The following is a 13,902-nucleotide window of genomic DNA, read 5'->3' on the forward strand; positions in this document are numbered from 1 at the left end:
TGCAACAAGAATGCCAGGGGGAATGACTCTCTTACTCTGGCTTGCGGGTTTCACACAGCCTTTATAAAATTCCACATCCAAGAGAATGGTTCTTTTCTCCTGGTATAGATCTATGCAGTTTCCAATAAAACCAGGGGGAATTACTCCCTTCCCCTGGTGTCGCAAGCACAATTCCCAGTCCAGGACCAGGAGAATGACTCCCTTCTCCTGGTATTCCTTGGCACAGTTCACAACAAGGCCAGGAGGAATGATTCCCTTCCCCTGGCGACGTGACTGGGAACCAAAAGAGGCCCTGGAAATAATTTTCAAAGTGGCCTCATATTACACATTTTGAGCAAACCCAACCCTTTTCCTATGAGAGAATGTGAAAACAAAATAAAAAAGAGGTCCAGGGTGCAGAGGCCCACCGGGAAATCTCCAGATTACTGTGTAGGCCAGTCCAGCCCTGCCTTGCATCTTTAGAGTATATTTCAAGAGCTTTAGCTTCCTCTCCAGGAAAATGACCCCCTTCTCCCAGTGTCTTAAAATGTTCTTTCTCACAATCTTCAACTTGATGTGCACTTTGCCACTCTCTTTTGATGTTGGCATAGTCCCAAATGCTTTTTTGTTAATCACTGAGCTTAGTGCCAGCAATGCAACAAGGAAGTTCTCCTTGCTTACTCAGTTCCTTTTAGTTGGGGTCCCACACTCTTCTCTGGTGGTCAGTGGGCTTATTGTCACCACTTCAACGAGGAAGCTTTCCTCGGATTCTTGGTTTAAACTGGTTAGGGTCTCCAGCCGTGTCATATCTTGTTTTCAGATGCATTCCATTTGGAACAGATGGAGAAGTATTCATGGTGTTATTTTGTCCTCATCCAAGATGGCGCCCATTGTGCCATGTGTAGGTCTAGTTCCTAACCACACTACTTCCTCCTTCCTGTTTCCTCCTCATACTGGCGGTACAGGTTATATGCAGCATTTACATGGAACACAGTGCGTCGATACTCTGCATTCCAGAAGCTTTGTAAGTCTGTGATACCATCTTCTATTCTGTTTTCATTTCTAAATGTTCTGCATTTCTTATCCTGATTGACTTATTCTGTTGATGCGATCTATAGCTAAGAAGTTTAAGATCAAGCAAGAATATCCATTCCCTCTTGTGCATGACATTATTCAATTAGAAGACATTGGTACGTTGTTTCCTTGCATGCCCCATATTCTACTAACAAATTCTAAATGCGCTAAAATTGACCTATGTCCTTATATTTTTCCTGATAGGGCGACAAGATTAGGCCCCCTGATCCTAACCCTGCAACACTTGCTAGAAGGAAACAGCAATCCTGAACCACAACGTTGCTGTTTATTCCCGATTTCTGACCTGACCAGAAAAGAGACACAGATGAACATGCTTTATCTACAAGACCTAACAACAGGGTTTTCCTCCCTAGTGGGTTTCCCTACGGCATTTGTCCTTCCCTTCTCTGACATTTATCTAGGGAAAGTAAGTCCAAGAGTCATTGGGGAAACTTATCATAACATCACTAACTTGCATCTAGTGAGGTTAGTTGCAAACTGTTTGCTTACACATTTGAACTCAAATGATATTCTCATATGAATATGGGCTTATTGTCGCCACTTCGATGAGGAAGCTCTTCTTGGATGCTGGGTTTGTACTGGTTAGGGTCTCCGATACGTCTCTGTTGGTCAGTGAGCGTATAGTCGCCACTGCGATGAGGAAGCTCTCCTTGGATGCTAGGTATACAAGTGTTAGGGTCCCCAACCTGTCTGTATTCTACTCTTGTGTCCACTCCGGGCCTCTTGCACCTCCCGTTACCTTGTGAGGGATTTTGGCACGTCACTGGGACTACCTGGAACTGGGGTACTTCTCTCTGATGCACTGGGCTTCTCTCTCCGGTTTCCATAGCACTGTGGTGGCTCCATGCTCTGGTAAGCTGCTCTGCTCTTCTCTCTTGCTTTGCGTTCGGGTCAGCGTCAGTTGGACCCACAGAGAACTCCTTTCACACTTCGCCGGCGTCCTCCGCTTTTCTCAGACTCTGATCTGCCCACAGCATTTGAAACCTCTGCTGGTTTCCGCACCTGTTGACTCTCCCAGCTGGATTTGACAGGTTTGTTAGTCCATCATCTATACTTATACAATGTTGCCAATCTAGCCGTGGCAGATTGTAGAAGTCCTTTGTTTTTGTTGATAACTTTTTTTAAAAGAAACAGATTTTTATTAACATTTTCAATCTTATAACATACACAATCTTTCCCCCAACTCCCAATGTCAAGACCCCCCCTCGAACAGCTACCATTGTTGTCAATATCAAGTCCTTGATATCCAGTCCTCTTATACATTCAGCAACATAAATCCAAAACTCGTATTCTTTGCGGGCACCAATTCTCTAGAAAGTCTCTATGAAGAAAGTCCAACACCAAATCCCAGTTCTCCTTAAACTTCTTTTGTTCCCCTTGTACCACATATGTAACCCATTCCAAGGAGACATAATGCCAAATTTTCATTAACCAATCCTGCTCGGTGGGGGCCGTAGGTTGTTTCAATTTGTGTGCAATTAGTGACAAAGCGGCTACACTTAGAATCATATATGCTTTCCTTTGGTTCGTTACAGAGAGAACCTCCATTACATCCCCCAGACCCAGCATAGCTTCCCCCATGTTTCTACGTATTTGGGGACTAGAAATCGCTTTCATTGTCTCATTAACACTTCCCCAGTATGCTTTCAATTTGGGACACGCTACCATCTGTGACCCCATGTTCCTAGTGCTTTACATCCTGCCGACATTCCCCTGAAGCATTTGAGTAGAACTTATGTAATTTATCCGGGGTGAGATGCCATTGCCTGTCCGCATTACTACAGCATCCCATACCTGTGCCATCAGAGCTGTGATTTAACTATTGTACATATTAATGGGACAATCTTGTTTTTGACACCAAAGGGCTTCCTGAAGGGGCCTACCCACCACAGCTCTGTTCATCCGCACCCACATTTTCTCTATGTCCCCTTTAAACCATTCCCTAATAATTCTCCGCTGGGCCGCCTGATAGTATGTTTTAAAGTCTGGTGCTCCCATCCCTCCTTTAAGTACTGATGCCGTTAGTGCCTTCCCTGATACCCTTGGTTTCTTGCTTTTCTAGACATATTCCCTTATTATCTTGTTGAGTACCTTGAAGAATTTCTGGGGGACCATTATTGGCAGAGCCTGGAAGTAATATAATACTTTTGGGAGAACTATCAGTTTAACTACATTTATTCTCGCCGTCCATTAAATGGTTAGGGAGTTACGTACCATGAGCCACTGTTTAATCGACACCAATAAAGGGAGATAATTAGCTTGATACTTTAAGTCCAAAGAATCAGTTATCTGGACACCCAAATATCTTATGTCCTTTTCTGTCAATGCAAACTGGTTCTCATCGTCATCGCCCATCCCAGATGTTTTCCATCCTGTAATCTCATCATCACCGATTTATGTATGTTTATTTTTAGGCCCGCCACCTCCCCGAATTGTATCAGTACTGCTGCTAAGGCAGCAAAGAAGTTGTTACGTCAGCCATCATCAATAATAAATCATCCGCAAAGGCCATCACTTTATGTTTCTCTCCCCCAAATTGAATACCCCTGATTTTATCCTCCTCCCTAATTTTAGACAATAATGGCTCGAGATGAAGCGCATATAGTACCAGAGATAACGGACATCCCTGTTTGGTCCCCCTTGTTACCCGAAATTCCTGCGAGAGATCTCTGTTGATGGCGAGGCGTAAGATTGGGAATTGGTAATTTGCCCTGCCCATTTGCAAAAATCTGGGACCAAATGCCATAGACTCCATGGTTAGGAATAAAAAGGACCACTCCACTTGATCAAACGCCTTCGCGGCATCTAACGTTATTACCCCCGCCGATAGTCCTGCTTTGTTTATTTTCTTATCAAATGACTCACCCGTCTTGCATTATCAAATGTTTGCCTGCCCATGACGAACCCGATTGATCAGGATGCACTCATTTCGGTACCAGTCTTCCCAGTCTAGATGCTAATATTTTTGTATAGAGTTTAGCGTTAATATTGATAAGAGCTATGGATCTGTGTGACCCACACTGGGTTTAGGAAAGCGCACCATCTTTGCCTTTTCCATCGTAGATGTAATAGTGCCCTCCCCACTGAAGGAGTTGAAAAGGGAGGTCTACACCGGGGTCAAGACCTCTTTGTAAGTCTTGTAGAATATTGCTGGAAAACCATCCGGGCTCAAACCTTGTTGAGTGGGAAGGAAATGATCGCCTCTCGTACTTCCTCTGGGCTGATCATACCCTCTAACTCCTCCCTATCGTCTGTTTCCGATCTACTCAACCAGCATTGTTTCAGATATGTCTTTTGTGCTTGTAATCCGGGGAGTCAGTGGTATTTAGGGCTGAGTAATACTCAGTAAATGTTTTTACTATTTCTTTTGAGGATGAGCTAACTATGACTTGCCCACTTTCTATGCTACGAATAGTCCTTGCTTCTTCCTTCATCCGCACTTGCCGTGCCAACAGGCGGTCAGCCTTGCTGGCCTTGATGTAATAACTTTGTCTTAAATACAACAAGGCTTTCTCCACTCGCCTAGTCTGTAACTAATCTAATTGCCCCCTTAGATACCTACATTTTTTTCAGTATTGCTACACCCTTGTTCGTTTCCATCTCCCTCATGACTATTTTCATTTGCTCTTCCAAATCTTTTTGTGCCGATGTTGATTATTTTTCTCTCAGTGCTTTTTGAACTATCAGTTCTCCCCTAATGGTCGCTTCAAAGGCATCCCAAACCCACCTTTCTGATGTTCCCTGAGTCCCATTTAGTTCAAGGTATTCCCCAATTTTGATCCGTATTTCTTCACACAATACCGGATCTCTTAATATATGTTCTGGCAATTTCCACTGCCATAATCCTGACCCTTCCATATCCAGGAAAATTTCTAACGTTGATGGTGCATGTTGGGACAAGTTTATAGGGTTCCATGTGTTAAAATCGCGGCAAAAATTGCCGTTTACACAAAAAATCGTGGCAAAAAGGCAGTGGTTTTGCCGCCGCAATCCATCTAATGGATGCGGGGGACACCCCTGCACCCATTATACCATTCAAGAGGAGCGGGGGACACCCCCGCAACCATTAAATGGTATAATGGGATACACCTTTCCCGGGTCAAAACACAGCATTTTTTCTGTGATGTTTTGTGCAGACTACTTTTTTGCCACAATTTTATTACTGCATACCGTTTATAGGACCCAAGCCAATTTTCTGTATTCGTCCTAGCAAGGAGGCTGAGACCCACATATAATCTATCTTTGAAAATGACCCATGGACGTATGAGTAAAACGTATACCACTTTGTTCCCTTCTGTGTTTCTTTCCAGGCTTCAATTAGAAATAAATGGGCCATGCTAGATTTTAATATTTGAGTGGGAGCTCGTTGCAATGACTGTTGAGCCCCTCTCCTGTCAACTTGTGGATCCCAGTCCATATAAAAATCTCCCGTCAGGATTATTTGTCCCTCAGCTAAATGTTCAAGCTTACTCAGGACACCCTGGAAGAACCCGCCCTGCGCCAAGGTTGGAGCATACACTGTAGCAATGGTATAATGCAGCATCCCTATTTGAATCCGAGCAAAAATGTATCTTCCCTCCTTGTCCATTTCTTTGGCTATTATATTCTGTCCCACTTCGCCATTCAAAGCTATAAGGACTCCTCCTGTCTTTCACTTATTGTTCAATTGTAAAATATGTGGATATCCCGCTGGCTTTAATTTATTACTATCTTTCCTACAGATGTGATTCGAAGCCTGGGATCATCCCCCAGCTCCCCCACCGCCTTATTCACTCCAAATTCCTGCCCCCCACAATTGATAACAATTGACTGTATCTATCCCCTAGAATCCCATACCTCCTAATCATAAAGATAAAAATAAAACTTTACCCACTATGGTGGGTGTAATTGTACATACGCCTGTTGATACCTCCCGGGAGTAATTTCTTTGTTGTCTTTCCTCGTGATGTTTTGGTACATTCCCATCTATTGTACTAATCAGTCTCACAAGAGTTGCCAATGTCCATTTGAGGTCCCCCTTCTTCTTCCGCAATCTTTAAAATCTGCAGTCTTTCACATGTGGCAATTCAGGGTTGTTGTCCTTCTCATGAAAAAAGTAATCCAAATGGAAATCTCCATCTGTATCGGACTTGAGCTTTAATCAAAACCTTTCCCACTGGTCCCATCAGTCTTTATTTCAGCAATGTTGTCTGTGCCAAATCCTGATACAATTGAATTTCTGCTCCATTGACCTTGATAGCGTTTTCTTTTTTTGCTGCCTGCAGTATTGCTTCTTGTTGTCCTTATCTTTGTATTGCCACAACCACTTCTCGAGGTCTAGCTCCTGGATCATTGCGTTTCCGGCCAACCCTAAGTATTCGATCCACCGGTACTTCTTCCCCAGTGTCCAAGTTTAAAAGGTCAGCAAACACTTGTTGCATAGTTCCTCTTAAATCCTGGTCCTCGATCGCTTCTGGGAGGGCTTTGTCCCTGATCTTGGATCTCCTTGATCGATTTTTTAGATCCTCCATTTGAATTTCCATATTGTGGGTCGCCACAGCCAACTGATCAGTAAAAATGTCTATTTTGCACATTCCTCTGCAAGATCTTGTATCGCAGTTTCATTGGTGTCCACTGTCTCAGCCAAATCTTTGATGTCACCTTCCACCTCCTGTGAAGATTGTGCAGGTCCTGCTTTTATAAGTGCTAGTTGTGCCTGAAGCGTTTGTTGTTTCACTTCTTTAATGGCCTCCTAGTCTGACATCCTTGACGCTGAGACCGCCCTTGGGTTTTGATGTGGTGTTGGCCGTTCTTCGGTTGTCATCTCATCCCCTTCTTTACGCCATAGCTTTGGGAGCGCACCCTCTTGTTGTTTGTTCTTTGAAATTTTGGGAGTGGGCACTGTGAGATCTTTTGGCCTATTCCTGGACATATGGACAGCAGATCAGCGCCAGTTTAATTATAAACTCACAATTACCCCTTCGTATTATTGAGGTTGTTGTTTCAATGCTTTTTGCCAGGAACTCTCACAAATAGGAGCTGTTTCTTTCTCAGTCCCTCTTGTATTGCACCTCTTATCGTGGGCAGCGCCGTAATTGTTATCACCAGTTCGGGGGTTATGATAGTGAGCTAGGAAGAGCCAGGAAGGGCCTCCTACTTAAGTACTGCTAGGTACCCTTGACTGCAACAGAGAGTCCAATCCGATTCACCGCTTGTCTTCTGCCCTTGCAATTCTGGTGCACCCGCGCTATCTTTCCCAATTGGGGCGGACCTCACCTGTTCTTTCTTCTTAGGGTTCCCAGCTCCTCCCCATTCAATTCCACAGAGTTCCAGTGATTTATTTGGGGTGGTGTACCAATCTCGACCCCCTTGTCTAATTCCAAATCCTGTGCGGGAAATGCCACGCCAAACACCTCCATCCGATCGCGGTCAGTTTATGTGTAAATCCGCCTGAATCGATGTTGCAAACTGCTCTTCCCACCTCCCGGGGGTCCTGGTCATCTCTCCTTAATGTCTTTAGTTTGTTAGCAGATGTATTTTTGCTGAAACCCGAGGCAGCAGGTGGGAGCCCTCTCCTCACGGTGTTGATGTCTCGGCAGCTGTCTTGGAATTCTTCTCTGTTGATAACTTAATCCTCATGCATCCTCGGGGCCACCTCATACCAGTGCTAGCACAGTCAATCAACTTCCTGTCTCCTGTGCTCTTCTTCGTCCTAATACATTTGGCTTTGGCTTTATCCCCTGTGTTACAACAGTAGAAAGGTGTACTTTCAATAAAATGTTTCTGAATAGTGGGGAGGGCTAGGGAATGTTGGGGGGTGACAATACACAATCGGCTGTACCCCAGGTGATCATCCTTATGAGGTCCTCCCACATTAAACCACCCCTAAGGGGACTATTGGGTAGTAGCTGCAACTCCCTAACCTCAAGGAATTGGAATCCCCCTTGGGGAGAAGTGACAACACCTTGTGAATCGTCAAATGCCCTTCCCCTAATGCTGCTGGCTTCTGCATCTCCTTCCAAGGGAAATTGGGAAAGGAAATAGATATGTCCCTGTTATTTGCCCCTTCTGTGTTCTACGTAAAAATAGAAAAGCAGGAGATCAACGAACCGTTGGTTTGTCTCTTTCCTCAGACTGAGCCAGGTAAGTCGAGAGTGGTCAGTTATTCATTTCATTTTTCTACCGGTCACGTAATATTTTAAATAACCCAGTGCCCATTTGACTACTAGGGCCTGAAGTTCGATGGTGGAATTTTATTTCACTTGGGAAGGGCTTCCGACTTTTGTATAAAATTGGATGCTCTATCGCGTCATATTCTTGGGATACAATGGGGGTAATTCCGAGTTTGGAGGCAGCCATGGTGCTACTAGCACCATGGCTGCCTCCAAACTCGGCTCCGGGTCCGGGTAGGCGGAATGGGGACTTACCGGGACATTCCGACCTATGCGGACCCGGTAAGTCCCCATGCCGAATACCATTCCCCATTCCCATTTGAGCCCCCATAGGGCTCAATGGGAATGGGGAAGGCGCTAATAATGGGCCCGCTATTTGCGGGCCCGTTATTTGCGCCCTGGTCCCCTAACGGGACCCGCTAAGGACGTCTGGTCTGACCAGACGTTTTCAGCGGGTCCCGCTAGGGAACCTCGGAATATGGCGGTAAGGGGTTACCGGCACCGGCATCCTTACCGGTGCCGGTAACCCCTTACCGCCCACCTCGGAATGACCCCCAATGTCTCCTATCCCTACCTTGGAAGCCTCCATCTGAAGGATGTACTTGTTAAGTTGTGGGGTTGGGGTTATAAATAACCACTCAGGAGCCTTGTTGGGTTTAGGTAACTTTAGTAAGTCCACAGGAACACAGGTAAGTACATTAGGTATAATACAGGACAAGTTCATAGGATAGAAGCATCCACCGGTCCCCCCTGTGCCTAGTTCACTTTCCAACTGACCAGAGGGAACCTTGGCACTCACACCAAAACATTCTAGATGGAACTCTTTAATACAAACATTCCATACGCAGCCTCACACATACTTAGGAACAGCTAATGAATCAGGATGAATGGGACATAACAGTACTCTTTATTGAAATTGGGAACTTTCAGGCTCACTGAATAAGATGTGTTTCAGTGTATTAAAGTTAGCCCGATCTTCCTTTTGCCATCAAAGTCTTTGTGGCTCAGCATTTTTCAGTTTGTCAGTGAGGCAAGATGTTATGGCCGAATAGTTAGGAATAAACTGCTGGTAAGCCCCACAAAGGCCCTTCGGTCTCCTTTGGTCTTTGGGAGAGGTGTTTCCTGCACAGCTCTGACTCTTTCCAGTTCGGGTTGGCCTAGTCCATTTACCATGAAAAACCCTAGATAGTTTACCCTCGACTGTGGTAGATGACACTCTTGGACTTGGAAGTGAAATAGTCCTCTGGGGGTGAAGAAAGACATCTTTTCTTTATTCAGTCTGATGGGGGTCGTCCATCTGAGACATCCAATAGTTGTCGAACTGGGACATGGCATTCAACTTCCGGACATCTATACAAAACCTCCAGGACTGATCTGTTTTGCCCACAAGGGTTATTGGACATGACCACGGACTATGTGATGTTTCAATTATATCTGTGGCTAGCCTTTTCTCCACCTTCTGGAGGACTATCTCCTTTCTTGCCTCCGGAATTCGATAAAGCCTCAGATTAATAACTTTACGTGGGGGTGTGTGAATGTAATGTTTAACCCCTTTCATTTGCCCGGGTTCACTATTGAAACCATCTGTAAATTTATCCTGTAAGTTTTGGATGTCTTGTTGGTGTTGCTCGGGTAGGTCATGCGGGACCACGCTGCATTCAGACATTTCTTCAGATAACAAGTTAGCCATTAGGACAGAAGAAGTCTCTACCAGGTCCTCCTTCCACTCTTGTAGGAGGGTGACATGGTAGATCTGGGTTTTAAGCCTTCTGTCTGGTTGAGCGACCTTATAATTATAGGGACCTCTTTGCTCTAATATTTCATAAGGTCCATACCATTGTGCTCTGGGGTGGGTAAGAGGACTAACTTTTCTGATGGAAAAGGACTGTGGCCCTGCCTTCTTATCGTAATGGGTCTTTTGGCTTTCTTTGGGCCTGCCATAGATGTTTCTGGATTAGGTCCTGCACGATAGTCATGCGCTCGTTAAGCCGTTGGGCTGTTTTGAACATATGCAACACTGCCTCTTCCTTTTCTTCCCAGGTCTCCCAAAGCACATCCATTACATCTCTGGGGTCACGTCCGTAAAGGAGCTCAAAAGGAGAAAACCCTGGGGAGGCCTGAGGAGCTTTTCAGATGGCAAAGAGGGCCCAAGGGATTATTGGGAACCAGTTGCGTCCATCTGCTTCCAGCGATTCTTTTAGAATGTTCTTTATAGGTTTATTAAAATGCTCTACTAAGCTGTCTGTCTGAGGATGGTAAACAGCAGTGTGTAGGGTTTTTAGCTGTAAGATCTCCTTCACTTCTGCCATCAACAGCACCTACATCCATCAGACAGAAGCACATATCTTCCAAAATAAGCCAACCCAGGAGGAGGATTGGCATTAGTGGAGAACAGCAGACCGAAGATGGCCAAGGCAATCAAGAGTGGGAAACAGCAAACCAAGCTCCAATTATACACTGCGTCGCAACCCAAACACATCGAGACCACGAATCCCCCCGAGGGGTGCAACCCGCAGACCACTCACAACACCTCAACAGCGTTTCACGACATAAAGGAGATGTTCAGTCAGCTTCAATGCAGCATACAGTCTCTCGACGGGAAGATGGACATGTTAGCATTTAAGCTGGACCACATGCAAGTCCGCCTGGACAAACACAGAGAAATACTGGATGAAGCGGAGAGAAGGGTCTCAAGGGTTGAGGACGAAGCGGCTTTGACATCTAAGGACTTGCAACAAGTGAAGAGAATTCTGAAAGAACTCACGGAGTAGCAAGAGGACTTAGAATCAAGGTCCAGGAGGAATAACTTGCGAATAATCGGCGTTTCTGAAGCAGCGGACCAGCGAAATATGGAACCCATGGTGGAGGAGATCCTGAGGGATGCACTAGGCCTGGAAGGCTTTTCAAATCTCTTTGTTTTGGAAAGAGCACACAGAATACCCAGCGACAGGAAGCCAATACCCAGAGCCCCACCGCAGCCAATAATCGCACAAATGCTAAACTATCAGGGCAGGGACTCAGCCCTGCGGAAGGCAAGAGAGAACGGGACCCTCACATACAAAGGGGACACAATACAAATATTCCCAGACTTCTCCGATAAAGTCCAAACGTTGCAAAGAACTTATATAGACGTGAAGAAGAGGATGCGAGAGAGGGGCATTCACTATGCCATGATGGTCCCAGCCAAGCTCTGGAAGTAGCACGATGGGCACACACTGTTCTTTATCACCCCGGCTGAAGCCAATGAATTCCTTGAACGCCTACCCCGGAGTCCAAGACCCAGGGGGAACAATGACTGAGATTGCACTGCAATGATCCCAATTTTCAGGGACCGGGAGTCAACGACCTGCAGAGAAAGAAATTAAGGGACCAGGAGCGGACCTTAATGTAGTAACTGCAGAGACACGGTCGGGCCACTGGTTGCACCCAAGTAGAAGCAAGTTTAATAGTCCTAAATGCTGGCAGGTTGAGGTAGCCAGCCCAGGGAGGGGGAGGGAATGTGTATTACGGACAGATTGGGGTTGTCGGTGGGGAAGGCGGAGGGGCACGGGGGCACGGGGAGGTTATACATCGAGAGGAAGCATCACAACACAAGGAAAGGTATGGGTTACATAACAGGGAGGGTCCAGGACTACAGTCTAGGGCACACCCAGGTCCAGAAAAGGGGCTTGGAAATAGAAATGCTGAAGGGTGCTCCTCTATCTAAAGTGTCACCAAGTGGGAATTGTGTTTCCGGAAGGAAACGCACCTCAAACCAATAGCTGAATCGACCTTCGGCAAAGCCTGGGGCTGCCATCGATACTCATCCTATGCGAGGGGGGTAGGCACTCTTGTCCATAATACGGCAGGGCTCAATTTAATCTCTACAATCAGGGATGATGAAGGGAAGGGTCTGATCGTGCGGCGCACCATACAGGGCCGCTTGTACAGTCTAGTTAATTACCATGGACCTAACCAGGACACGGTCACAACTCTGGAATGGCTTAACCGGCACCTGGGGGATTCTCCACCAAGAGATCTAATTTGGGCAGGTGATTTTAATGAGGTGATGGACCAGGTGCTGGACCGCACAATGGATCTGCCCCGCTCCCCGACTAAAGGATATAGTGAACTAAGAGGAATGAGTCAGACGTGGGAACTAGAGGATGTGTGGAGACTCAAGAATCAAGGGGTGCGACAATATACCTTCCACTCATCGGTCCATGGTACTGCATCGCGCCTGGACTTCTTTTTGGTTTCTCAGGCATTAATGGCGGTCACAACGGAGGTAACCATTCTGGCCCGTACACTTTCCGACCACGCTCCAGTACTATTACACATGGAACTCTCGGGTAGGGGGAGGGAGAGCAAATCATGGCAATTCAAAGGTGAGGCCCTGGCAGACACACTGTTCTGTGAAGGCATATCAACATCTATAGATACCTTCTTTGAAACTAACGAGGGCTGGGTGGAGTCGGCAGGGATCCTCTAGGAGAGTTTCAAATGTGTGATACGGGGGGAGTGTATTGCCAAAGAGGTGGGGATGCTGAAACAGATTAGGCGCGAGCTGGGAGTCGTGGAGTCGCGCTTATGCATGCTACAGGTGACCGAGGGTCCAGAGACCCCCATCCAACAGGCAGAGACAAAGCAACACATAGAGCAGTTTAAAACATTGGCACACAGGGAGGAGAAAATACTGGGGTGGGGTGCAACTGTGAGGAAGTACAGGGAAGGGCAGAAACCAGGCAGATTATTGGCAAGGGCTGCGAAGCTGGAAACGCACAAGGGACGGGTCACATCTATGATAGATAAGCATGGAGTGGAGAGGTTTGACGACGCCGGGATAACGCAGGAGTTGTACCGTTTCTATAAAGACCTATACTCATCCCATACAAATGCCTCCCAAGCAGAATTAGAGGGCTACTTAGACCAGGTGGCCCTGTACTGGTGCTCAGAGGATAGAGCAGGACTGAATCACCAAATAACCTTAGAAGAAGTACTAACAGCCATTCGGTCGCTGCCCTACGGGAAGGCCCCGGGGCCAAATGGGTTTGGGGCGGAATTCTATAAATACTATGCAGCAAAGATAGGCCCCTACCTCTTACAAATGTATCACCAAAGTGCACTGTAAGGGAGACTCCCAGAGTCCCTGAGGGAGGCCCTAGTCAGAGTCTTACCTAAACCTGGCAAGCCGACAAACTGCGTCATACAGACCTATCTCCCTCATTTATTTAGATAACAAGATCTTAGCTAAGATACTGGCTTCCAGATTGGCACCCCTGATGAACAAGATGGTGAGAGCTGACCAGGCTGGATTTATTCCGGGACGATCCACATCTTTTGGGACACAGAGAATGTTTGGACTGATCTCAGCAGCTAATCGGGAAGACCACATACTCACAGCACTATTAGACGCCACCAAGGCGTTTGTCTCAGTGGAGTGGCCTTTTTTGTTTACAGTTTTGCGTAGAAGGTTGAGAGAGCAATATATTGCCATGGTATCGATACTATACGAGTCACCTATCACCAGAGAGCGGTTGAATGGCCAACTCACCCCGGGGATAACTCTGAACAGGGACACAAGACAGGGATGTCCCCTCTCCCCGCTGCTGTTTGCCCTGGCGATAGAGCCACTGGCCGAGAGGGTTAGGGAGGCCCACATACACAGGGGCATCCAACTCTTCAAACATAAGGTGGT

The 13,902-nt window shown here is 46.4% G+C and overlaps 1 protein-coding gene across 3 annotated transcripts in view; it reads left to right on the top strand.

Annotated features, from left to right (window-relative positions):
* Positions 1-13,902, top strand: part of RSPH10B (radial spoke head 10 homolog B) — a 765,802-nt gene that overhangs the window by 516,584 nt on the left and 235,316 nt on the right. The gene's annotated exons all lie outside the window — the stretch shown is intronic.

This window comes from Ambystoma mexicanum, chromosome 2p, assembly GCF_040938575.1.
Source record: "Ambystoma mexicanum isolate Mex_15411 chromosome 2p, UKY_AmexF1_1, whole genome shotgun sequence".
Classification (NCBI taxonomy): Eukaryota; Metazoa; Chordata; class Amphibia; order Caudata; family Ambystomatidae; genus Ambystoma; species Ambystoma mexicanum.